A 27,827-nucleotide genomic window follows, 5' to 3' on the forward strand; every position below is an offset into this window, starting at 1 on the left:
ACATTTTTGTGCCCTGGGTGGGCATGTCTTCCACCCACCAATTTCTAATATTAGAAATGAATTTGGGGTGAGTGAGCCATGCATTTTTGAACCTGAAAGGTTTGTTTCTCGAGGTTCCAATAAAATAAGTTTCTAACTGGACTAGCAAGTGGTCCGAGCCTCCAAAAGGAAGGATCCACGAAATCGTAGAGCGACTGGAAAGAAGGAGATCCTTCGAGATTATGAATCTGTCTAATGTTAAGGCAACTTGGGCGGTTCCCCCTCTCCTATTGTTCCAAGTGAAGGTGTCATTTGTTGTTTCCATACCCACCAGTCTCATGTTGTCTATGAAGTTCTAGAATGCCAGTGAGTCACGTCCTAACATTCGGCTTCCCCCTTTTTTCTGAGAGAGGGATTTGATCATATTGAAGTCCCCTCCCATAATCCAAGGGATAATAGAGTGTCTCTCTCTTAGCTCCTCCAAAGAGGTAAGTAGCTTTAGTTTTTCTTCTAGAATTTGAGGACCATATACGTTTGTGATCAAGTAGCACTATTTGTCTCCCAAAGTTTCTATTACCATTGAAAGGTGATTCCTAGTAGCTTCTGCATCTATGATCTCAAATATTTATAGATTCCATGGGGTAAGAATTCCCCCCTCTATGTTGATTGATTTGACTTCAAGGAACTCGTAATTGTAGAGCCATTTGCTGTGTAGTTCTATGATCTTGTCTACCGAGCTTTTTGTTTCTTGAATAAACACTATATTTGGTCTTTCTTCTTTTATTATGTTACTAAGATTTCTTTGTTTTCTCTTGCTACCCAGCCCCCTAATGTTCCAGGATGTGAGCTTCATAATGATATGCTTGTGAAAGAGTAGCTGGTAAGATCTTTCATCTTACCTGAATTAATCATGAGTTTCCCACATTCTAATAGGAGTTCATTCTGTCTCCTTCTTCCTCCTTTCTTGCCTGCATTTTTGGTGGAGTATCCAGATGTAATCTCCATTTGTCTGACCCCTTTATTCTCCTGCCTGTCATGGTTCCTTTTGATTACTGTAGCCATTGTTTGGGACCTTCGGAGGAATAGTTGGTGCACTCTATCAAACTCCTCTTGTGGGAGAGAATCTATCCCTTTGTTGGTTCCTTGTTCTAGAAAGTGTTCTAGTTCCAGGTTCTCCCTATCCAGAATCCCTTGTAGGTCTTGGTCCTCCATTCCTCCTTCACTTGGGGTCATCTCGTCGTCCCTTCCAAGTCCTGTGGTGCTTAGTGGATTCTCCTTTAGTTTATTATCTGGCCGTGTGATGTCCATGCTGTCGTCTTTTTATTTTTCTGATGGAGTTTCCTCCAGATCCTTACTCTATCCATTTTCTTCCCCCTCTTCTTCTAAAATCTCAAAACTATTGTGACTTGGTATCTTGTTCTCACTAGGTTTCTTTTGGTGCTTTTTCCCCCTCCTTTCCCCTTGCTTGCCACTTTGGTGTATCCTTAAGGATCTCTTCTGATGCTGCCTTTCAGTTTGTCCTCTCTTTTGTTGAGTGGGCATTCTCTAAAGAGGTGCCCATGTTCATGACATTTGCGGCATTTGAAAGGGATGTGTTCATAGTCAACCGCCTGAACCCATTCCTCATCATACACTTCCAGGATGACTTCATCCGGGAGTGCCCCCGATAAGTCCATTTCTACACAGATGCGGGCAAAGGAGGTATATTTGCCTCGCAGAGTCGCCTCTGATATCTTTATAAAATGTCCTAATTTATTACCTATAGCTTTTAAGGATTCCAAAAGCCAGTAATCTAAAGGTAAGGAATATAATCTAATCCATACGGGGACCAATGTGAACATTTCTCGCTCCGGCACAAAGTTCATCATCCAAGGTTGCATGTAGAGACCTGCGGCAGCATAGAAGTATGGTCCTCCTTCGAAAATTTTGTCTTTGTCCTCCAAGTTCGTGAATACCATTGTAAAAAAACCCTTAGACCCAAGATGTATGTTTAGTTCTCCTTTTGGTTTCCAAGTGTTTCTTATCCACGTGTATAGTGCTTTCTCCGTGGGCCAAATACCCATAAACTTGCATATGACCGCATAGGTTGCCATGTGATCTCTGTGCTCCTGCAGAGCCGGATCATTCAGGACCACCCGTGGTTTAATATTGGACTTGGGTTTGCAGGGTCCCGTTGTGGCTCTACCCTCTGTCCTCTGACCACTGTCACCTGCTTCCGTATCCTGCCTAACCTCCTCGTGGGTCCCTTCCTTTTCATGGGGTTTGCTGCCTTCCATCTTTTGAGTTCCAGTAGTTTTTGTCTCGTTCTCCGAAGGATTTTGGACTTGTTCCTACTTGTCCCTTTGCCTCTATTTGAAACTGTGTTACTTTAGGAGGGAGTGGAGCGCCCTCTTCCTTGCTCCTCCATACTTACCAACTTGCTTCTGTCACCCCTGTTTCAAACCCTAGTTTTTCCTCCATCTCCTTCCCCACCTAGTATTTAATCTAATTCAGTGATAGGGAAAAATTATTTTCATTATGAGCGTTGTTTCTTTTTACAAAAGCCTAAATTTCACACAGAGTGGTCCAAATTAGATTTAGAATAAAAATTATTTGATTCGACAATCTCATAATTCTTTTAGCCAATATCATTTATTCATAATATTCATGGCTTCATTAAATTTGTAGACCAAAAAATAAATGCATTATAATGTAACATTGATGTTAATTAACACCGGCCACAATCTTTTTAATTCATTTGATTACATTTTTTAACTGATTTAATCAGAGTGGTTTTTTATTTTCCACGGTGTTCTAGAGAGAGAAAAAAAAGATGGGACAACAAAGGGTGTTATATATATGCAAGTTCAAGTGAATTGATGAACGCTATATGGTTATCATTGCAAAATAAGAAGAAAATAAAATGAACCAATCTATTTTTAAATAAATAAAATTAAATATTTAAAAAATTAATTAAATTAATTTTGTAATATTAACATTATAGAATGTTATTTAATTTATAGTAATAAGTAAGTTAATTCAAAGTCAACCTATTTATTCAATACAAGATAAAAATATCTTCTAACACCTGCTCTCTCGCCATAATCACTCAAAACGCAAATGGTTGTAGATCGTAGTGATAGTGTTATGTGAAAAATAGAGATGAGAGGGAAAAGATGAAAGATATTACAACAGGAAGATGGAAGACGACTTCTGAACAAGGACAAAACCTACGGCGAATGTTATTTCATTTGTGTACATATTTTAGTTATTATCAAAGCTTGTCATGGAAAGTTTTGACAGGTAATGGGTATCGATGAGGTAAGAATAAGAAACACATGGTATATTTTTATAGGTCCAGGAAAGTTTTGATAGATGGTGGATACGATGGCGTAAACACGTAGCATGTTTTTTTTTTTTTGTAGATTTGGAAAAATTTAAAAGATTTTTATTTATTTTTTTTTATATATATTTAATTAAATAGGTGATATTTTTCAAAAACTATTTTATTAATTTTAACAGGGAATTATATATTTTTAATTTAAGATTCAATTACATTTTATAAATATCATTTTTCAAACCAAAATAATAATTTATATTATTATATCTCATTTAAATTGTAAAATTAAAATATTTTATAATTTTTTTAAAATATTAAATTTATTTATATATTTAAAAATATATTTTAAACAATAATAATCACATTCTTACTTAAAATTATATCATAAAATTCAAACTAAACTACACTTATTACTCTGTATCTATATATATATATATAAACATAATACTTAATCCTCAACAAATATTCTATTTTTAAATCACTATTTCCAACATGTTCCAGGAGAGACTCATCATTTTATTTTTTAGGGACATGCATCGCATATGTTGGCAAACAATAAATCCCGTTGGGTTTCAAAAAGTTCAGATGGTCCTGGGAATTTTTGTACCAGTTGTCTATAACTCGATTTTTTGAAAGTTTTTTCGTCAGGTTTTTCTGGTTGAAATCCGGCAGGAATTTATTGGAATCTCAGGTTGATAGCTAGTTTCTGCACAATGAAAGCGTCCCAGGGGTTTTGGAGGTGCTGAATCCAAATATGCAGTTAAAAAACCATTTTAACTACCACAAATCAAGATTTAACCTCAATTTCTTCTGCCGGATTCCGTCACCAGAATCTCCAAAAAAATCACATTATAGACAACTCCATTATTTTATGGTTGTCTTGAGCATTCAGGTGGAAATTGATTATTGAATCTGGCCGCATCTTTGCAGTAATCGTAAACTAGAAAATGAATGAGAACCCGCTGTAATTGTCCTTGTTGGGCATAGGTCAAGCTCTCATAAGTTCCCTGATTCCATCAGTTAGTGGGAATATTAGCCCAACACTGCGAGGAGCTGCCACTGCCTGTCCATTCACAAACGTATGTTGTGAAATTTCAAATGGTGCGTAAGACCAACCGATTTTCACCCGCCCACTTTGAGTTGCCCAACTATCTCTGTCCCATATGCTGGAGTACACTCTCATCGCCTGCCAGTCTTCATTGTTCCCAAATACTCTGATAGGCAGCCCATCTACAAAAAGCCTGAAACGAAGATATCAGGTGAGATGGATTCATCATAATAGAATAAAACATTAAAGCAGGTTCAGAGAAAGAGATAGCTTACACAATTTGCTGCGAGTTCCAGAGAATTGAGTAGTTGTGAAACTCTGATGTAGGATCGAACCATTCGTAGAATTCTGGCTCCCTATTACCTGAACCATTTGTATAGATGTTTGAATCAATTTCGTCGGGCCGGTCGCAATAACTGCAGCGTATTTCTTCCATTCGTGATGAGAACATCGTAATATCACGAAGAATCGTGAGAATGGTATGAATTTTAAGATATTTTCATAATTCTTGTAAATTTTATTGCAAAATATTCCCAAAATTTAATGTCAATTAATATTTAAATATTATTATTATTTTTTAAAATAATTTCTCTATCAAATTCCAAATATACCCAAAAACCTATTACATAAATATTTGAATATTATCGAATTTAAATTTCCAAAGTTTAACTCACATAGAATGTTGTAAATATTTGAATATTATTGAATATAAATTTCACAAATTTAACTCACATAGAATGTTGTAACAGTTCCAGCAGAATTTCCGGGGACCAACTTCATAAACATATCGACGCTTCCAAACAGGAATTGAGCTTTGGATTGAAATGCCGAGCCCAATTAAACAATACCCAAAACATATCTATTGTTATTCTATGCTTGAAGTATATTTATCACAGAAACAGAAAGCAATAAAAAGCTAACAATACAGTTATATATCAATAACATTAGAATAACTGAAGCATTATTGAGAGAAAGCTGCAATTCCTCCCTCGCCGTTGTCGAATATGTTGACGTTGTTATAACCCCATGTTAGATCTATATCATTGTAAAAGTTTGCACGGACTGTGGGATATGTACCTGTACTGCATATTATAACAATCATAAGAATGAGATGGACATAACCGGATGGATTAAGAGCCTCAATGGATGATATATTGCTTCACCGATATTGAGGATGCAACAGGAGCAGACTAGTCTAATTGACTACCTATTTGATTTGGGTTTGGAAGAGAATGAATAGTGATTGAAGAACTTGTTTGCAGATTGACGATATGTGGACAATTATATACATGGCGTATAAGTGTAATTGTAGGGTAGGTTCTTGGAATCATCAGCATATCTAATAGGAATCAAATATACCTTAAAAATTATATTCAGGCAGGCGTGAGAGGTTGTCACCCGGTTGAGCCCTGACGTTTTTCATTCATAAACCATGCAAAGGAGATTTGAATGAAATTGTGAATTTGTTAAATTTATTTATATATTTAAAAATGTATATAAATTAATCCATTTTATTAAAAATTACAATTCATGGTATTTAAAAGTATATAAATTAGTTTATATTATTCAAAATTACAATTCACTTAATTCTTAGAAATTGTAATTCCTCCCGCATGATTAGTTGGTTAAAATTAGAGCGTTGATTGTTGAGTGTTAAACGTTGAGTCAAGTCAAGTGATAGATAAAGAGTTAAGTGCAGTCCACATTTCGAGTGCGAGTTAACTGAGTTAAGTGTGTGTACATGTCAAGTTATTTTAGGCGAGTTTCTACTTGGAAAAGGTTAAATACCTTTCACCGGTTTCATTGTAATAATCAAGTTTTGTGATCAATAGAAGACTTGCAACTCGTGTGATTTGTGTGTAAATTTGTGTTTTGTCTCCTTTGCTTTTCTAACAAATTGGTAGTGTAACGCCCACAGGTTGTTGCAATGGTCGGGCGGCACACGTGCGCCCACCGGATGTGCCTAAATGTTGGAAGTGAACGAGCGACAGGTGACTCGTGGGGCGGCGCCGAGCTGGGAGGCAACTCGGCGAACGATCGTGCATGCGCCCACGAAGGCAACGAGCTGGCGAAGAAACACGAAGTCCAAAAGAGAAATGCGACTAAGTGTTAAGCCCATGTTATATAGGTGGGGTGGTGGGCTCGTGTGTGGGTGCCCCTACCCCAAGCCGACGATGGAATAAACTTGGTGGTGTGTCGGCTTGGCTCATGGCCGAAGCCCCCACCCAAACGAGTTAACACTCGTATAAAAGCAGTGATGGAGCATTGTAATGACAGCCAAGAAGTGTGAGATCTGCACATAACTTAGCTTTGCGGTAGAAGAGTGGGTTGGCAGATGAGCCCACATGATGGGCAAGACCAAACCCGATAGTGTGAATGAGAGCCGCGGGTAGGGAGACACGGGTGTGTGTGCCTGTCGAGCGAGGTTGCAGTTGCGGTTGGTACGACGGCCCAGGGCTAGGGCGCTGACGGTTCAAGGATCATTCGAAGGGGCAGTCAGGGCGACTCGTGGAGCGAGCGCCTACCAAACGAAGGGTTGACACTGTAATGCCCTTCGGTTGGTGAGACAACCCGGCGCGCCCTCCATCCACCGTGCGAAGTAGCCAAAGTCATGAAACGAAGCATGGAGCGACCAAGGAATGAGGCGTTAAGTTATGTGCGTGGGCAAGGTTGGCGTTCCACACTTATATGGTGAGTTGGGGGAGCTCGTCGTGACAAGCTGACCGAGGAGCGATGGCAAACATGGAGCGATGTTGGTGGGTGGTCCCACGCCATGGGTGGGCCGACCACACGAAGGCGTTGAACATTTGTGTCACACGGAATGAGTCGATTTTGCGGACAAGTTAGACCTCCCTAGAATCTTACGATATCTAGTGACAAGCAAGCCAATCAAAAAATATCTTTCTCTAAATATGCAATTTATAAACAAAGGCAAACAAGTGTTTTAGGCGTACCTTGGGTCCAATGCAAGTTTGTGGAAGCCTCGCTCCTTTGATCCAAATGAGCTTCCTTGTAGCGAATCTGCAGACACAAACAAGCAAACAAATCAAATAGCACCTGAAAAGCCAATATCATAAAGCATACCTATCATGATGATCAAGGAATTCATGAAACAAATGACATAAGACAATTTGTTGAGAAAAATGAATCTGATTGTATTAATTCAAATGAAGAAGAACTTTACAACCTGTGCCTTGATGCTGTACAAGCTCCTCCCAGGGTCCAACAAGAAGTCTCCTCTACTTTGACAAGTTTCACTCTCTTCCCAATGAAGCCAAAAAAGGTATGTGATCTCTCCTTTCATGCTTAACTAGGAAGTCTCAATTCCACCAGCATTTACCCTAAAAAATGTTCAGCTTATAACCTCCCTAGCAACCAGCCCAATGCCTTAATTTATAGTGCAATGGAGGGAAGTTACCAGGTCCTCCTTCAAAGGGATAAAGTTCTCATTCAAAGGGATAGCTCCTCTCATCAAGGGATTAGCTCCTTCTCTTTTGGGATGCATGAATCACCTAGGAGCGCTCAATCCATGTCAAAACTCCTTCTAGAATCATCTAGAATTAACCCAAAGTGAGTTTTTTAGAATAAACTTGTGCCTTTTTTACTTTCATAGGGGTCCACACCCACTCCTTAGAGACAAAGTGGGCAGATCCGCAGGTAACACGAACAATGGGTGTGGGACCACAAGTAACAGTGAGAGAAAGTGCGGAACCAGAGCTTTATTGATTTTTAATGTCTTTCTCTCATTTTCAAAGCTTGACTTGAAGAGATGAGGTTTGAGACTTGCTTAGGAGGACAGTACAAACCCATAATGACTGCAAATAAACACAGTTTGTGTAACAGATTGCCCCCTAAAGTGCAAAGTCTATAGTAGATGATGATTTCAATTATCATATAGGAAGAGTGAAGTACTTTATCATTTCGAGGATCATCTTGTGGAGAGCCCGGTTGGAACCTGTAAAAACATTCAATGCAAAATATATATATGAGATCATATCATCGCTGAGGTAGGCATTCCCATACTCAGATCAAAACTAACTAGAAAACTATCTACTGCTCTGATATAGGAATGATCTTGTAATACATCACAAGTATAGACACATGTAGACACAGTATGGACGCAGCCATCTGTTTATGAATAGTCCACAATATAATGAATACAAAATTCCTCGCAGCCTGGATGGTGGAAACTAGATCCAGGGTCTTCATTTCTACTTCCCGAAATAGTACGATTCTATCCATGTGAATAAATGTGTTTAAGTCGAACATGGTAGAAACCACTTGATTACCAATCAATGATGTAAACTGTTAACAAGTGTGAGAGAAACCACCATTAATGTCAATGGCTCTCAAAGTACTCAGTACAATCCATGAGATGTGAATAGATGTGTTGATGTCGAACATATCATGGAATCCTTTGATCGAAGGTCAATGATGCAACCTGTCGTCGAAGGCGAGAAACCTGCCGTTGAGGCATGCAGATCCCAAGGTACTGACGATCTCTAGATCATCTTTCTATATAATGAGCTGAAGTCGATAGAAAACGATTCGTCGTAGGCAAGCCCACAACACGAAATCATAGATCAAATTTTAAGAAATTTAGCTGCAAGGACTGACTCAGGGATGGTCAAGATGGATGATAAATATTTCGCAGATGAATGGCTTATTTGCACAGACCTCTTGAACACATAACGACACGGCAGATGGTTTGGTGACAATTGACCCAAAGTTAATACCCAGAAACCGGCTGAAGACTTTCAATGTGGATTGATCAACTGTTAGGCAAAGGATTTCCCAACCCAGGTGAATGAAAGGATCGTGTTCAAGAGTGGTTACAAAGTATGACAAACAGGCTCATTTTCTGATTTTCCCCCCACCATTTCTGGAAAGTACCTCTTTATTTTTGACAAGCTTGAGGAGGATAACATTTGCTTGATTATAAGCTCATCCTTCGGATGAGTCCAACTTAGTTTAGATTCGAACCCTAAAGAGTGGTTTGTTCCTGTTTGTAATTGAACAAGTCCTTTACTGTAAAATTTTAATGAGTCCAGTATAGGAGAAACTCGGCGTTTTTCAATTTTAGAGAGTCTGAAAAAACTTAAGAAGACTCCAGGGTTGACCTTTTTCGTAAATTTGTGTCTCCCAAGCCCGAAAAAGTATAAAATAATACTTGAGAGAACCGCTTGATCTTTACAACCAAGGAGTACTTTTCATAATTAGTGCCTCTAATCCGAAAAAGTAAAAAAGTGATCAATGACACGTCATTTTTAACCAATATCAAATTTGAAACGACAAAAATCCGACAATCTTTTAATGTTTTTACGGTCAGAAAAAGAGCTGTAAGTCGACCGTCTTTTTAGTTCTTTTTTAACAAGTTTAAAAAGAAAAAATCGGTGATCTTTTCATGTTTTAGGAGTCAGAAAAGAGCTTAAAGGTGACTCTAATGTTTTTTCGTCGAAAATGAACGATTTCACCTGAAAAATCCGTTATCCTACACAAAAACTCAAACATTACTCATACCTGTTTATAATGGATAAAAATGCTGCAAAATTACCTTTCTAAAGTGAAACATAAACAAATTTACAATTCATTTATTCAAAAAACTTATAAAAAGGACTTTCGTCAATTCATTTTTACCGTTTGAGATTTGGACGAGAAAATAGAGCTTTTGGTCAGAAACTTCCCGTGAAGATTGCGGAAAATCCATCCGTCGGAATCGAGTGCCATCTCTTCCAGGTAATCCATATCATCCTACTCTTTAATTTTAACTGTTTCAAATTGTTTTTTAGGGTTTAAATTCATTTTTTGGGAGTTATTAGGTTTTGAAACCCGCGCGCAGGGGTCCGCAGGTGTAACACAGGGGACCCGCGGACCTCGACTTTTTCGCAATGCGGAAAAAGTCAGGGGTCCGCACCTGCCCTGAAGGCAAGGTGCGGACCCACGCACTGTCTCTAAAAGAGAGGGTGCGTACCCCGCGCAACGGTTTTTAAAACCTAATGAACTCAAAAATGACCCCAAAAACTTGCTTTTAGATATTCTAACTTGCCTTTTTACTTGATGCAGGGTATACATCATGCTTGATTGGCACGAAAGGGAGCATGAGGACGTAGATCTTGCCACGATAAATCACCAACCTTCGATCGATGCATTGAAGGCATGCGGCTTGTACAAATTCTGGGCCATACCTGGCATGAGGGCCTAGGTGGACTTTCTGTAGTGGCTGGTAGACGGGTGGAGCATACAGGACCAGTGCTTCTTCATTGGTGGCCACCAGCTCGAAATGGAGTTGGCAGACATATACTTTTTGACTAGTTTTCCTAAGAGAGGTGAACACTTGACTCTATTCGGGACTAGGCCAGGTGGCCAGTCTGTCGATAGCCTTCGGCTAGAGTTTTGCAACAACCAGACTAGAGACAAAGGGATAGACATCAAAACCATATCCCTTCCTGAACTCATGTTGATAGCGTTTACTGTTACCAGACTTTGCGGGAGTGCTTCACTACATGTAGCCACTATATCCCAGATGCGGAGGGCAGTTGGCTGCTTTCGAGGCACTATCTTCAATTGGTACGATGCTGTGTTGGCTAATGTAAAAGGCCAACTGACCAGAGCCAAGAACGGACAACTGAAGACTTTTGGATATGGTGCTTTAGTTGTGAGTTTTGGTCTGGAGAGGGTCCCAATGTTGGTTCCGCAACACCTCACTATTAGATTTGGGCTTCCTCGAGAGCCCAAATTGATGTGATGGGTTGCAGTTATGGCCTGTCATCCTGACAAGGGGACAGAGGTCATTCGATTCAAACCTGAGTATTTCCGTTGGTTGGAAAACCAAGTTTTTTCTATTCAGGACTTCCCTTATGCTGGGGTAGATTTTCGCGGTGACCCAGACATGGCTCCTCCACCAAGAGAGTAATGGGATGACTCAGGTAAAATCATTTTCAACATTTTCCTAATTTAATAAATTTATTTATTTTTATCTCATCCCAAAATTGATAGTTTAAAGTTTCCAATGCAGATTTGGGTCCACAACGACCAGCTGCTCTCCGGCCTTACGAGAGGAAACAACCAGCTGCAGCGGCACCAGCCCCACAGGACGAACCATCAGAGACCTTGGCCGAGTTGGAGAGCCATCTAGAGCGCTTGACAGGAGACATTCATGAGACCGACATAGATGACATTCCTCATCGACTACAATGCTATGTGATTGGGGTCCCAAGACCTTTTAGGAGGTTTGTTGAGTCTTGAAAATGTCATTCATTTCCATTACACTTTCACTATTATGTCCATTATATCACCTCCATTTCACTACTATGTCACCACATTCATCCCACTTTCATTATCATTGGGCCACCTTTATGTTTTTCCAATATTTATTATTTCTAAGCCTTTTAAGTGAATTTGTGGTTAAACATTAGAAAATAATGTGCATATTCTTATACCTAACAAATGGGTTGAGATTGTTGACATGTGTAGGTTGAAAGGAGGCTTCTAGAAGACCCTTATGTGGCACTCTAAGGCCAAATTCGAATTTGGTTGGAAAGAATCATGGGATCATGAGGATATGTGTCACATCTCCTAATTGTATTGTAACTCTAAAAAGACATGTGTCTTATCAGTTCCTATTTTGATTAGGACTCTAGAGGTAGAGGGAGAGATTCATGGACTATCATTAATGAGATGGCTCTCATCTTTTTGTATAAATAGGAGATCTCTCTCCTTCATTTGCTAGTCTTTCCTTTAGTCTTTTCTTAGTCCTTTTAGTTTGTTAGTCCCATTGGTTTTGAAAGCTTTGGAGAGCTTTGTTGTACTTTGCACTTTTGAAGAAATTGAATAAAACTTTGATGTTCTCAACATGGAAGGAGATGTGAAGTAGATGTCATGGAGCATATTAGGATGTAAGTAGATTAGATTTCATTTTGTAAATATTGCTTTGTAGAATGTAAGGTAGATTAGATTTTCATTCATGCAATCTTAATTTATGCAAGTGTGTTTAATTTTGCTTTGATTTCATAGGTAGTAGGGGGCCCCTGCCTTGTACAGTTTGAATTACTGCATTTTATTTTCTCCCGAGATTGTGTGTCTTTGTTGTATTTGCTTTATATCTGATGGTATTTTCAGTTGACAGATTCAAAGTTGCTGCCTTTACTTTGATTTTCTAGCTTACTTCTAGTTTAGTTTCTCAAAGTTGTATGTTAACATATTGATGGTCTCTTTATCATAAATTGTTTATCTTTTAGAGATCAGAATACTAATAAATTACAGATGGCTTTGAGTACTTTTTAGACTAATCTTTAACTACTTTCTAATCGTGCTTTACATAGTACCATATGTTAGAAGCAGAGAGTTAGAAAGAGCTGAATATTATAACTAGTCTTTAAAGTGGATTTTTCTCATTTTTGATCACTTTTTAAACTCATCTCTAGCTACTTCCTAATCGTGTTTTACATAATACCATATGTTGGAAGCAGAGAGTTAGGAAGAGATAAACATTATCATTGGTTTTTAAAGTGATTTTCTTACCTTTTTATTTGCAACAGCATGAATGGTGTCTAGTGCCATTAGAAAGTGGTTTTTATGCTTTGCTTTCAGTTTCATTTCAAGTTATTTCTTTCAAGCTCTTTCTTTGCAAGTTTAAAGTTTGATTACTTTTTAGACTTATTTCTAACTACTTCTTAATCGTGTTTCACATAGTACTATATGTTGGAAGTAGAGAGTGAGGAAGAGTTGAACAATATAACTGGTCTTTAAAGTGGTTTTTCTTACTTGTCACCTTAGAGCTTGATTACTTTTTGGACTTATTTCTGACTACTTCTTAATCGTGCTTAACATAGTACTATATGTTGGAAGGAGAGGGTTAGGAAGAGTTGAACATTATAACTTTATAAAACAACGAAGTAAGAAAGAGGTTAACTAAGCACATATAGTGCACCACAATTCATCAGTTTACGATACCCGGATTGATAATTTATGTAGAGCAATTTAAGACGTTAAATTGACTAGACATTTTGGCGCCGTTGCCGGGGAAGTGTAATTAGGAGACCTTATTTCTTACATCTAAAAAAAAATTAACAATTCTTGAGTATGCTATCCTCCTGCACTTTGTGTGATCTAGAGGATCAGAAAAAGGATTGTTAAGTAATAATAAAAGAAAAAATAATAATTCTTGGGTATGGTCTCCTCCTGCACTTTGTGTGATCTGGAGGATCAGAAAAAGAATTATTATGTAAAAAAAAAAAAAAAAAAAAAAAAAAGGGAGACAAAATAAACTTCAACATTTCAATTGATTCAATAAAAAAAATGATGATAAAAAAATGAAACTCAAGTGCTTTGATAGGTTCAAATTGTCCAAAATTGTCTGGTTATGGTTTGTAGTGGTCTTCAAAACACTGTATCCTGTTCAAATAAGGTTTTGCAACTTAGCTGCAGAAACTACCCTGATTCCGCAGCTATCTGACAATTCCACAGCTAGCTGACAATTCCGCAGCTGTTTCAAGATTTAGCAGGTTACAGGCATCTAATGAAAAAACCGACCACATGGGCATCTCCAAAATTGTCCCGACATGGATCCTATCCTAGTCACCCAGCTCAGATCGATGAAAAACTAGCCTAAAACCTCAGTCAAAGTCTTGTTTTTAACATGTTTTTCTTGAAGTATTTGCTGTCTGAAATTGAAAGTCATTAATCCTTTTTATAAAATTTTACAATTTCAGAGAAAAAAAGAAGAAGAGAAAAGCAATCTATGGCTATCTCCATTTCTAGTTTTCACTGTGGCTTCAATAAAAATCTGCTTCCTGACCAAGCATTGGCCCTGAAACAAACCTGCAAGAACATTTGTTGAAAAAAAATATAGAAGTTGTAATCAGGAGACACTCAAAAGAAAACTGCAGATAGAATAGGAAAGCCTAAAACCTTTCAGTGCATTCAACAGAAAACATGATATACTACAGATGCTTAACAAATTTCCTGATAAGAAGGAAAATATCAAAGTTTCTGTTGAGCTAGAAAAGCGTAGTGCACTTGCGTTGTACTCACAGGTTATGGAAGCCTTTGATGGTGGGTCAGTTCTTCAAAAGAAGATATTCAAATTTGAAAAAAACAACTGGTTCTTATAACAAATCCAAGAGGCAAGGTCCATGTAAGGTTGGCTACAGATATGGAAGGACCACTTACGCTACACTGGGGCTTGTCAAAACATTCAGCTAGAGAGTGGACGCCACCTCCATTGGACATTTTACCTGAAGGGTCGAATCTTTTGCAATTAGCTTGTGAAACACCTTTTAAAGAGGGGTTTGTTGGAGATGCATCATTAAAGTCTGTTGAGATTGAGATTGACAAAAGAAGCTTTCTGGGAATTCCTTTTGTTCTGATATCCTCTGGTAACTAGATCAAGGCAATGGGTCAGACTTGTATTTTAGTCTGAGAGAAAATCCCAGGTGAGTTCTAGATACAAAACCTGTAAAGCAAGCCGAATTCATAATAGAGAAAACAGTTAACTCAGAAAAACGCAAAACCTGAAAAACGTCAAACTTCACACCTTTTATTCTCCCAAACAGGGACGAATTTAGAAAAACTAAAACATGGAGTTTTTTGCCAGGTGGGTTAATTAGATAACCCAGAAACCGTTTGAGAAAATTCGTGGCGGTCTGGGAGAAATCCTCGGTTCTTTGGAGCCCATTTTTGACTGCCGCGCGTGAAAAAATTGAGTTATTAACTGATAGTTTGATTAATTGATTAACTCCGCGTGCTTGAGGGAAGGAATTCTAATGGGGATCAATTACATGCTGGCATATACAACCAATTACACGCCTTTACACCTGTTTAGAGACGTGTTTCAATTGAACACGACTCTCTGTCATTAAATCCCATGAAGTCGCTGCCGGTTAAATGTTGGGAAGAAAAGGAACTGAAGTGGAGCAATTTATAAATTTAATCTTTCTGATCAAGCGATTGAAACTCCTAGATATGAAATTGGTTTTCATGTGGACGTGTCTTGACTCACAACACCTTCAAACATTCAGTATCATAAGGCATTGCGTAAAGGCAGAGATTTCCATATTCTTTCATACGGTACGAAGGTTGAAGTTTTGTGGGATGAAGTGAGTGAAGAAATCGTTTGGGACATAGCTAGAATGCAGTGTTGGCAGAAGTTCTGTAATTGGACAATGACAATCTTGAAGAATTTAAGAACATAATCCTATTGAAACGATCCAAGGTGATAAGGTACACAGCTGGGTTTGAATAGACACCCGTATTTCCAGACACATCAGTGGGATAAGACACCTTGGATTAGATAAAACACTTTGTTATTGGTAACTCAGTGGAATAGCTATGATTGGTTATAGTTATGATAGATATGTGAGGGATATATTTAACTTGATAGCTGGCAAATTTTTGATTGGCAACCATTCTATTGTCTTATGCATCAAAGATATATAAAAGTAGGAATGGATTGTAACAATTTTGGAACTGATTAAATTGTATGGCGGTTGGCAGTGTCTTCCCAGGAGTCCCGTGGGATGAGGGGCACATTTTTTTTCTCTTCCACGCACACAGCCACTCCATTTCACAGTACTTTCTACACTCTGCACTTTCTGCAGCCAATACAGCGTTTCCGCAACCAATCCCAGATTCCGCAGCTGTTTTGTTAAACTCTAGGTTGCAGGTGTCATCAAGCAAAACAAGTCACATGGGTAGCTAGGGAAATGTCAGTACATGGATGGTGTCCTATTCATTCGGTCAAATTTGATGAAAAAGGCCCCGGTCAAAGGGAAATCAAATTGTGTGTTATCACAAAGTCGCCACATTGAGTCGCCACACTGAGTCGCTGCATGTCAAGAAAAAATAGTAATTTTGAATCAATGAAATGAACAAGTTATTTTCTCACTTTTCTGAAGGTATTGATTAATTTTGGACTGATAATGAAAGATGAATGGCTAACTTTGTATCCAAGATTTTTAGCTACAGAACTGTGCACATTCCGCAGCTAAAGTCCAATTCCGCAGCTATTCTCTGATTCTGCAGCTATTATCTGATTCCGCAGCCAGAAAAACCTTATTGTTCAAATCAGCTTCTCTTTTTCATACAAAATCAAATTTTGATGATTTAAGTACCATTGGAAAGATCTCAACAAGATCTATACAATGAGAAATATATCATTAGAGTTTGAAATGGCAAATAATGAAATAAATTACTGAAAAGAAGCAACATCAACTTGAGGCACTAATTCCAAAGTAGGTATAAATTCTTTTGATTTTTCCTTTGAGAACTTGTTTCATTAATACAAATTCTTAGTTTTGTGTGTAAATATCATAACTAGAGAGATTGGCCACCTCTATCCTTTGATAATTTTACATTCCATTGCAGAAGAAGTATTAGTTTTTTTTTGCAGGTTCCAGGAGGAAGGACAAATGACTACAAGAGAATGGTGTCTCTCTAAGAGACCAATTTGTTTCATGAGAGGATGATCAGCAACAAAGAGGAAACATGTTGATGCAAAATCAGATCCAAACACTTGAAAAAATTTCAGATACTATTGTCTCCGTCACATCCATCCATCACATCCATACTTCATAATAAACCATTCACCTCATTCCACTCCATACTTTTCACTTACATTCACATACACTTTCCATCTCTTTTATCCATTCATAACCCACAAATAAAAGCAAGAGGCTCATTCACATGCTTATTGCCATTTCCATTTCTGTTCTCCATTGCCATTTTCCATTCCTTGTCATTTTCATTCTGCAAATAAGCCCTGCTTCAATGCAAATTATTGAGTCCATAGTCCTTTGAGTCTAAGTTCTTTGTAAAAACACCTTGAGTCTGTATGCCTTAATGGCAAGTCCTCATGCTAACAAACAATGGGAATACATTAATGTCCCTTGTTCGTTACATCTTCTAGGTCACTCGACATTAGCAAATTCATTCGTACCTAGCAAGGTGTGTTTGGGCATCTTAACTCTCATTGTCATCAATGGTGAGAGTTCTCGTGTTGACTAGCGGCATCCATTAATGGTCACTAAGCCAACAATTTCCTACTATGTTCGACATCAGAACATCTTTTCACATAGTAGGAATTGTGCCAATGAGTTTTGAAGACATGAAGACTATTATTTTCATCATTTTGGAGCAGATTCAACAAGTTTTAGTAGAAGCAATAAAAAGCCATCTTATCTCTCTATCCATGACTCCTCTTGTTCAGCCACTTGAAGAAGAATATGACCAGAAGATTTCAGCCACCACACATACAACTCATCCATTCCAAAGGGTAAGTGAAGGTACGAAATTTTCTAACTTTTAACCATAGAATTCCATAAAAAGCTAGAATGATAATTGTTGGAAAAACATTTCTCTTTCTCATTTCATAAAATTGCCAATACCATCAGTTGGGGGGGGAATACATTCATATTCATATCTTTCCATGTCCATATGATATTTACGAGCTCACATACTTCCAACATATATTAATTATTACATTGCTATTATGAGCATACAATGGCTTTTGAAAAAGTGCTTAAAGGATAAATTGGATACAAACAAAATCATGGTTGTCACACAAGAACCAACCATCATGCAATCCAATAAAGATATACTTTGCAACAATAATCAAAATATCATTATGAAAAGTTCAAAGATCAAAATAGAAGGCAACAAAAGAAAAAAAATGGTTGTAACACAAGAACCAACCATGTTGCAATTCAAGTGAAACACTTTGCAAAAATATGAAGTTATGAAATGATATCATGCAAAGTTAAGCCAAAGCTCAAGGATCAAAAGAGTTAATGTAATATATATTGCATGAGGACATGCAATAGCTTCAGTTGGGGGGTATGTTGAGTCTTGAAAATGTCATTCATTTCCATTACACTTTCACTATTATGTCCATTATATCACCTCCATTTCACTACTATGTCACCACATTCATCCCACTTTCATTATCATTGGGCCACCTTTATGTTTTTCCAATATTTATTATTTCTAAGCCTTTTAAGTGAATTTGTGGTTAAACATTAGAAAATAATGTGCATATTCTTATACCTAACAAATGGGTTGAGATTGCTGACATGTGTAGCTTGAAAGGAGGCTTATAGAAGACCCTTATGTGGAACTCTAAGGCCAAATTCGAATTTGGTTGGAAAGAATCATGGGATCATGAGGATATGTGTCACATCTCCTAATTGTATTGTAACTCTAAAAAGACATGTGTCTTATCAGTTCCTATTTTGATTAGGACTCTAGAGGTAGAGGGAGAGATTCATGGACTATCATTAATGAGATGGCTCTCATCTTTTTGTATAAATATGAGATCTCTCTCCTTCATATACTAGTCTTTCCTTTAGTCCTTTTCTTAGACCTTTATTGAGGGTGTCATCTCTGATGATATCTAGGCCTTCCCTACTAAGATTTTTTTCCTGCTACCATTTGTCCTCCCACAACCATGCAAGATTCCCATTTCTTATCTCCCAGAAACTATGATTTTGAACTAAGGCTCTGTTTTCCCAAGCCTTGTTCCAAATATGAGAACCCCTAATGTGCCCTGATATCCGAATGTGGTCTTGTTCCTGCCAATCCATTGCATACTTTTGTTTCCATAGCTTGGTCCATGGGTTGTTGGTTTCCTTTAGCCATCTCCACCAAAGTTTTTCTCCCAAGACTTTGCTTAGGGTGTCTAGGTCATGGAGACCTAAGCTACCATGGGTTTTGGGTTTGCAAAGCTTCTCCTACACTACCAGGGCCCATTTCATTTTCTCTTCTCCATTACCCCAAAGAAAGTTTCTTTGAATATTTCTAATTTGCTATGAAACTCCTTTCATAGCAAAGCTTCCCCTACACTACCAGGGCCCATTTCATTTTCTCTTCTCCTTTACCCCAAAGAAAGTTTCTTTGAATATTCCTAATTTGCTGTGAAACTCCTTTTGGGGCAGGAAGGGCTGAAAACATATAAACTGGAATGGTTTGAAGAACAACCTTTGTTAGAATTAATCTTCCTGCTAAATTCAAAGATCTACTAGTCCAGTTATTGACTTTGTCCTTCAGTTTATTTGTAATTGACTCCCATACTTCCTTCTTCAGAGGTTTGTTAGTGAGAGGCATTCCCAGATATTTAGATGGAATATTCTCTCTTTGAAATCCCAGAATTCTGGAGAGATGTCTTTGGATGGAAATATCTGTATTGAAAAAGAAAACTTTTGATTTTGTGAGGCTTACCTCCATGCCGGCGGCCATGGCAAAGTCATGCAGGATTTGTTTGAAGGCTTTGGCTTCCTTGACTGTGGGTGTGCCTTGCAGCATAGTATCATCCACAAATTGTTGATGAGTCAAAGTGTCCCCATTCTGAGTGAGTTTTAGCCCCTTGATTCTTCCTTCTTCCTTCACTGAGTTTATCACTCTGCCCAATCCTTCCATCATGAGAATGAAGAGGAATGGGGAAAGAGGATCACCCTGCCTAAGGCCCCTTGAAGGCCTAAAGGTTCTTGATGGAGAGCCATTGAGAAGGATAAAGCAACTTGCCGTGGTAACCAGGGCCATAACCCACTTTATCCAGTTGTAGTCAAAGCAATAAGCTTTAAGAATTTCCTTTATGTAAGGCTAGCTTAGCTTGTCATAAGCTTTTGCTATGTCCATCTATATTATCATCCCTGCTTGCTTTTTGGTCTTGAGGGAGTGCACCACTTCGTGAGCTTGGATGATATTGTTGAGAATTTGTCTGCCTTCCACATATCCAGTTTGCTCCTCTGACACAAGAGATGGAAGTAGAGGTTTGAGTCTATTAGCAATAACTTTGGAAATGATTTTATACACCACATTGCATAAAGCTATGCGTCTGAATCTTCAGGTGTCATGGCTTTTTCCTGTTTAGGGATTAATGCTATGAAAGATTCATTAATCGCTCTAAGAACTGTTGTAGATTTTCTCGAGTCCTCCACAACATCTAGAATGTCAAATTTGACAATCTCCCAGCATGTTTTGAAGAAGTCTACATTGAATCCATCTGGGCCTGGAGCTTTCCCATTGTACATCTCTTTGATGACTTCATTGACCTTTTCTTTCGTTACTGGCCTGTTGAGATTATGGTTTCCTTCCCTGCTCAATAATTTTGGAATGTTCTTTGTGAAGCTTTTGATGAATTGAGATTTGTATGTTTTCCTCAGCTATGCTTTGGAAATGTTGCACCAGAATCGATTCCATTTCCTTGTGAGTATTTAACTCTTTCCCTTGCGGATCTAAGAGTTTAGTGATCCTGTTATGAGCCCTGTGTTTCATGGTGGATTTGTGAAAGAATATAGTATTTCTCTCCCCTTCCTCTATCCATTTTATTCTAGATTTCTGTCTCCAAAAGATTTCTTCCTATTGGCATTTGTAGTCCCATTCTTGCTGCAAAAAGTCCGCCTTTCCTTTCCTTTCCTGTGTGAATCCTTCCTTGATGAGAATTTGATTAACTTCTTGTAATTTTCTTTCTACCTCTCTTTTGGCTTCAAAAATGTTGCCAAACTCATTTATGTTCCATTCTTTGAGCCTTTGTTTGATATGTTTTAGTCTCTGATGCAGTAGGAACATTTTTGTGCCCTGGGTGGGCATGTCTTCCACCCACCAATTTCTAATATTAGAAATGAATTTGGGGTGAGTGAGCCATGCATTTTTGAACCTGAAAGGTTTGTTTCTCGAGGTTCCAATAAAATAAGTTTCTAACTGGACTAGCAAGTGGTCCGAGCCTCCAAAAGGAAGGATCCACGAAATCATAGAGCGACTGGAAAGAAGGAGATCCTTCGAGATTATGAATCTGTCTAATGTTAAGGCAACTTGGGCGGTTCCCCCTCTCCTGTTGTTCCAAGTGAAGGTGTCATTTGTTGTTTCCATACCCACCAGTCTCATGTTGTCTATGAAGTTCTAGAATGCCAGTGAGTCACGTCCTAACATTCTGCTTCCCTCTTTTTTCTCAGAGAGGGATTTGATCATATTGAAGTCCCCTCCCATAATCCAAGGGATAATAGAGTGTCTCTCTCTTAGCTCCTCCAAAGAGGTAAGTAGCTTTAGTTTTTCTTCTAGAATTTGAGGACCATATACGTTTGTGATCAAGTAGCACTATTTGTCTCCCAAAGGTTCTATTACCATTGAAAGGTGATTCCTAGTAGCTTCTGCATCTATGATCTCAAATATCTATAGATTCCATAGGGTAAGAATTCCCCCCTCTATGTTGATTGATTTGACTTCAAGGAACTCGTAATTGTAGAGCCATTTGCTGTGTAGTTCTATGATCTTGTCTACCGAGCTTTTTGTTTCTTGAATAAACACTATATTTGGTCTTTCTTCTTTTATTATGTTACTAAGATTTCTTTGTTTTCTCTTGCTACCCAACCCCCTAATGTTCCAGGATGTGAGCTTCATATTGATATGTTTGTGAAAGAGTAGCTGGTAAGATCTTTCATCTTACCTGAATTAATCATGAGTTTCCCACATTCTAATAGAAGTTCATTCTGTCTCCTTCTTCCTCTTTTCTTGCCTGCATTTTTGGTGAAGTATCCAGATGTAATCTCCATTTGTCTGACCCCTTTATTCTCCTGCCTGTCATGGTTCCTTTTGATTACTGTAGCCTTTGTTTGGGACCTTCGGAGGAATAGTTGGTGCACTCTAACAAACTCCTCTTGTGGGAGAGAATCTATCCCTTTGTTGGTTCCTTGTTCTAGAAAGTGTTTTAGTTCCAGGTTCTCCCTATCCAGAATCCCTTGTAGGTCTTGGTCCTCCATTCCTCCTTCACTTGGGGTCATCTCGTCGTCCCTTCCAAGTCCTGTGGTGCTTAGTGGATTCTCCTTTAGTTTATTATCTGGCCGTGTGATGTCCATGCTGTCGTCTTTTTATTTTTCTGATGGATTTTCCTCCAGATCCTTACTCTATCCATTTTCTTCCCCCTCTTCTTCTAAAATCTCAAAACTATTGTGACTTGGTATCTTGTTCTCACTAGGTTTCTTTTGGTGCTTTTTTCCCCCTCCTTTCCCCTTGCTTGCCACTTTGGTCTATCCTTAAGGATCTCTTCCGATGCTGCCTTTCAGTTTGTCCTATCTTTTGTTGAGTGGGCATTCTCTAAAGAGGTGTCCATGTTCATGACATTTGCGGCGTTTGAAAGGGATGTGTTCATAGTCAACCGCCTGAACCCATTCCTCATCATACACTTCCAGGATGACTTCATCCGGGAGTGCCCCCGATAAGTCCATTTCTACATAGATGCGGGCAAAGGAGGTATATTTGCCTCACAGAGTCGCATCTGATATCTTTATAAAATGTCCTAATTTATTACCTATAACTTTTAAGGATTCCAAAAGCCAGTAATCTAAAGGTAAGGAATATAATCTAATCCATACCGGGACCAATGTGAACATTTCTCGCTCCGGCACAAAGTTCATCATCCAAGGTCGCATGTAGAGACCTGCGGCAGCATAGAAGTATGGTCCTCCTTCGAAAATTTTGTCTTTGTCCTCCAGGTTCGTGAATACCATTGTAAAAAAACCCTTAGACCCAAGATGTATGTTTAGTTCTCCTTTTGGTTTCCAAGTGTTTTTTATCCATGTGTATAGTGCTTTCTCCGTGGGCCAAATACCCATAAACTTGCATATGACCGCATAGGTTGCCATGTGATCTCTGTGCTCCTGCAGAGCCGGATCATTCAGGACCACCCGTGGTTTAATATTGGACTTGGGTTTGCAGGGTCCCGTTGTGGCTCTACCCTCCGTCCTCTGACCACTGTCACCTGCTTTCGTATCCTGCCTAACCTCCTCGTGGGTCCCTTCCTTTTCATGGGGTTTGCTGCCTTCCATCTTTTGAGTTCCAGTAGTTTTTGTCTCGTTCTCCGAAGGATTTTGGACTTGTTCCTACTTGTCCCTTTGCCTCTATTTGAAACTATGTTACTTTAGGAGGGAGTGGAGCGCCCTCTTCCTTGCTCCTCCATACTTACCAACTTGCTTCTGTCACCCCTGTTTCAAACCCTAGTTTTTCCTCCATCTCCTTCCCCACCTAGTATTTAATCTAATTCAGTGATAGGCAAAAATTATTTTCATTATGAGCGTTGTTTCGTTTTACAAAAGCCTAAATTTCACACAGAGTGGTCCAAATTAGATTTAAAATAAAAATTATTTGATTCGACAGTCTCATAATTCTTTTAGCCAATATCATTTATTCATAATATTCATGGCTTCATTAAATTTGTAGACCAAAAAATAAATGCATTATAATGTAACATTGATGTTAATTAACACCGGCCACAATCTTTTTAATTCATTTGATTACATTTTTTAACTGATTTAATCAGAGTGGTTTTTTATTTTCCACGGTGTTCTAGAGAGAGAAAAAAAAGATGGGACAACAAAGGGTGTTATATATATGCAAGTTCAAGTGAATTGATGAACGCTATATGGTTATCATTGCAAAATAAGAAGTAAATAAAATGAACCAATCGATTTTTAAATAAATTAAATTAAATATTTAAAAATTTAATTAAATTAATTTTGTAATATTAACATTATAGAATGTTATTTAATTTATAGTAATAAGTAAGTTAATTCAAAGTCAACCTATTTATCCAATACAAGATAAAAATATCTTCTAACACCTGCTCTCTCGCCATAATCACTCAAAACGCAAATGGTTGTAGATCGTAGTGATAGTGTTATGTGAAAAATAGAGATGAGAGGGGAAAGATGAGAGATATTACAACAGGAAGATGGAAGACGACTTCTGAACAAGGACAAAACCTACGGCGAATGTTATTTCATTTGTGTACATATTTTAGTTATTATCAAAGCTTGTCATGGAAAGTTTTGACAGGTAATGGGTATCGATGAGGTAAGAATAAGAAACACATGGTATATTTTTATAGGTCCAGGAAAGTTTTGATAGATGGTGGATACGATGGCGTAAACACGTAGCATGTTTTTTTTTTTTTTTTTTTTGTAGATTTGGAAAAATTTAAAAGATTTTTATTTAATTTTTTTTATATATATTTAATTAAATAGGTGATATTTTTCAAAAACTATTTTATTAATTTTAACAGGGAATTATATATTTTTAATTTAAGATTCAATTACATTTTATAAATATCATTTTTCAAACCAAAATAATAATTTATATTATTATATCTCAGTTAAATTGTAAAATTAAAATATTTTATAATTTTTTTAAACTATTAAATATATTTATATATTTAAAAATATATTTTAAACAATAATAATCACATTCTTACTTAAAATTATATCATAAAATTCAAACTAAACTACACTTATTACTCTGTATCTATATATATATATATAAACATAATACTTAATCCTCAACAAATATTCTATTTTTAAATCACTATTTCCAACATGTTCCAGGAGAGACTCATCATTTTATTTTTTAGGGACATGCATCACATATGTTGGCAAACAATAAATCCCGTTGGGTTTCAAAAAGTTCAGATGGTTAGAACAAGAACGGTAAGAGAGAGAAAATAATTTTAATTTAGAGCCTTCGATGGCAACGGAGATAAAACGTGTCTTTTTAAGCGCCGACGATGGGGACGCTTTATTGGAATTAAGAGCCAATGATGGGAATGAAATCCGATGAAAGCCCTGGGAATTTTTGTACCAGTTGTCTATAACCCGATTTTTTGAAAGTTTTTTCGTCAGGTTTTTCTGGTTGAAATCCGGCAGGAATTTATTGGAATCTCAGGTTGATAGCTAGTTTCTGCACAATGAAAGCGTCCCAGGGGTTTTGGAGGTGCTGAATCCAAATATGCAGTTAAAAAACCATTTTAACTACCACAAATCAAGATTTAACCTCAATTTCTTCCGCCGGATTCCGTCACCAGAATCTCCAAAAAAATCGCATTATAGACAACTCCATTATTTTATGGTTGTCTTGAGCATTCAGGTGGAAATTGATTATTGAATCTGGCCGCATCTTTGCAGTAATCGTAAACTAGAAAATGAATGAGAACCCGCTGTAATTGTCCTTGTTGGGCATAGGTCAAGCTCTCATAAGTTCCCTGATTCCATCAGTTAGTGGGAATATTAGCCCAACACTGCGAGGAGCTGCCACTGCCTGTCCATTCACAAACGTATGTTGTGAAATTTCAAATGGTGCGTAAGACCAACCGATTTTCACCCGCCCACTTTGAGTTGCCCAACTATCTCTGTCCCATATGCTGGAGTACACTCTCATCGCCTGCCAGTCTTCATTGTTCCCAAATACTCTGATAGGCAGCCCATCTACAAAAAGCCTGAAACGAAGATATCAGGTGAGATGGATTCATCATAATAGAATAAAACATTAAAGCAGGTTCAGAGAAAGAGATAGCTTACACAATTTGCTGCGAGTTCCAGAGAATTGAGTAGTTGTTAAACTCTGATGTAGGATCGAACCATTCGTAGAATTCTGGCTCCCTATTACCTGAACCATTTGTATAGATGTTTGAATCAATTTCGTCGGGCCGGTCGCAATAACTGCAGCGTATTTCTTCCATTCGTGATGAGAACATCGTAATATCACGAAGAATCGTGAGAATGGTATGAGTTTTAAGATATTTTCATAATTCTTGTAAATTTTATTGCAAAATATTCCCAAAATTTAATGTCAATTAATATTTAAATATTATTCTTATTTTTTAAAATAATTTCTCTATCAAATTCCAAATATACCCAAAAACCTATTACATAAATATTTGAATATTATCGAATTTAAATTTCCAAAGTTTAACTCACATAGAATGTTGTAAATATTTGAATATTATTGAATATAAATTTCACAAATTTAACTCACATAGAATAATGTAACAGTTCCAGCAGAATTTCCGGGCACCAACTTCATAAACATATCGACGCTTCCAAACAAGAATTGAGCTTTGGATTGAAATACCGAGCCCAATTAAACAATACCCAAAACATATCTATTGTTATTCTATGCTTGAAGTATATTATCACAGAAACATAAAGCAATAAAAAGCTAACAATACAGTTATATATCAATAACATTAGAATAACTGAAGCATTATTGAGAGAACGCTGCAATTCCTCCCTCGCCGTTGTCGAATATGTTGACGTTGTTATAACCCCATGTTATATCTATATCATTGTAAAAGTTTGCACGGACCGTGGGATATGTACCTGTAATGCATATTATAACCATCATAAGAATGAGATGGACATAACCGGATGGATTAAGAGCCTCAATGGATGATATATTGCTTCACCGATATTGAGGATGCAACAGGAGTGTCGGGAATTTCTGGTTATTCCAAACAAAATACAGTGGAAAAATCCTCTGTTTCTACTGTTCAGAATTTTCTCATAAATTCTGAAACAACAAAAATATGAACAGAGAGTAATACTCTGTTTTCTAATAATTCAAAAACACAAGAACAGAGCATAAAATAATACTCTACTTTGCCTCAGGATCAAAAACTGATCAAAATAATACTTTGTCTTTGACGCAGAAAAATACTCTGTTTTTAACTCAGAAAAACAGAAAAATTCGTTCTCTGGAAACGGTGTTGCAGCAACATAGTTTTTTTCAGTTGTTGTTCGTAGTGTTGCAGCAACGCTGTTCGTGGTGTTGCAGCAACGTAAATTTTTTCAATTGCTGTTCGTGGTGTTGCAACAACGGGGATTTTTGACGTCAAGTATTTTTCGACTTACGAGAAATTTTTGACAAAATAATTTTTGGTGAAACAGCAACGCACAGAAAGAAATTTCTATTTATGAAAATAAACCAACTGATAAAATAAGTCTTCCTCACGTAGAGGGATCTTTACAAAAGATTATGCTTAAGAGCATCTTCCTCTTGACAGAGGGATTATTAAAGGAACGCTTAAGTTCTAGAAAACAACTATCTCAGAAAATTTCAGCACTGCTATGCAATACAAAAAAAACTCTCTTGTTCTACACCGCTGTGTGTTACAAAAAAACTTTCAATCTATTTCCTCTGTCTATTTCTACACTGCTGTGCTTGCATTTTATAGTGCGGGAAAGAGTCTTCACCGCTTTAACTTGCTAATAAAGTTTCTGCTGCTCATGATTAACAGATTTGATCTTTTGCTGTATTTCTTGAGTCGGTTGTGATGAAATCTATGACTAGTAAATGCTGCTACGGGTCGAGAATGGTTCTTTTTCTGTTTCAGCCGTTCTGCTCATTAATATGCTTGTTGAAAAGTAACGGTGTGGCGCTGGATCTGATCTTCTTCCTTCTGGAAACACAAAAATAATTAAAGAGTGAAAAGATGGTAATGGCGGTAACATAAAATATTGGGAGAAAATGTGGGGCGCCGGATCACGACAAATGAGTAAAGTAGTTGCAACTGCTGCACAGCAGTTGGAATTAATATTCCAACACTCCCCTTTTAATTTCAACTGCTGGGTTATCAGTCATACCCAGAAGTTTCCTTAAAAACTCAAAACTTTTCTGATCCAATGGCTTTGTCAGAATATCTGCAATCTGTTCCTGAGTCCTGCAATG

At 37.5% G+C, this 27,827-nt stretch overlaps 2 pseudogenes; both read right to left on the bottom strand.

Annotated features, from left to right (window-relative positions):
- Window positions 1-4,286: 4,286 nt before the first annotated feature.
- LOC149155762 (putative xyloglucan endotransglucosylase/hydrolase protein 12 pseudogene) lies at window positions 4,287-4,782 on the bottom strand (annotated as a pseudogene).
- Window positions 4,783-25,343: 20,561 nt separating this feature from the next.
- Window positions 25,344-25,839, bottom strand: LOC149155763 (putative xyloglucan endotransglucosylase/hydrolase protein 12 pseudogene; annotated as a pseudogene).
- Between the last annotated feature and the right edge of the window lie 1,988 nt (window positions 25,840-27,827).

This window comes from Pinus tabuliformis, chromosome 9, assembly GCF_031772625.1.
Source record: "Pinus tabuliformis cultivar Carrire ecotype Pingquan chromosome 9, CPIR1, whole genome shotgun sequence".
NCBI classification, from domain to species: Eukaryota; Viridiplantae; Streptophyta; class Pinopsida; order Pinales; family Pinaceae; genus Pinus; species Pinus tabuliformis.